Source organism: Ascaphus truei, chromosome 5 (genome assembly GCF_040206685.1).
Source record: "Ascaphus truei isolate aAscTru1 chromosome 5, aAscTru1.hap1, whole genome shotgun sequence".
NCBI classification, from domain to species: Eukaryota; Metazoa; Chordata; class Amphibia; order Anura; family Ascaphidae; genus Ascaphus; species Ascaphus truei.
The window spans coordinates 131698879-131699578 of NC_134487.1; positions in this window are offsets into that span (position 1 = coordinate 131698879).

Here is a 700-nt window from a genome sequence, read left to right on the forward strand (position 1 = left end):
TTTTGTTAAAGGGGCATGCAAATGTTAAACCTTGTTAATACTTAGAGGCATTTGGTTTGCATGGTGACACAACCTGCAATAAGTTGCAGGCATCTCCGGCTCTGAAAAGGTTTCAATGTAGAGATCCCTCGAATAAATGTACCTAAAGTAGTAACATATAATGATGGTGATGAGCAAACTAACAACCCAAAATAATTTGGGTTGTAAATGACCAGCACTCAGAAATATATAAAAAAAAAAAATATATATATATATATCACATTTTACATTATGGTGGGTGAAAAAGGCAACAGGAAACCTCCACCGTATAGCATATGGCAAATAAAAATATCACTTGTGAGAACATTCACGTCTTAGACAGGTCAACAACGCTGCCTTTCACCATTACCACCCAGCATACAGTGCTCCCACTGCAGCAAGGGATTCTGGGAAATGACATGCAAATGTGCACACGTGCTGAAATTATGGTGGGGGAAAAAGGCAACAAGAAACCTCCACCGTATAGCATATAGCAAATAAAAAGATCACCTGTGAGCACATTCACATGTATTCTTCTACTGCAGACCATTTCCCTTGGGAAAAGGTGCTTCCCAGCAAGGTACCCCAACCTTTTCAGCATGTATCGTTAAAGACAGTGTGCCAAGTTCCGATCTCTGGAGCTCTGCCTTTCATGAGATTTGTCAGGCTTTCCCACCATCTC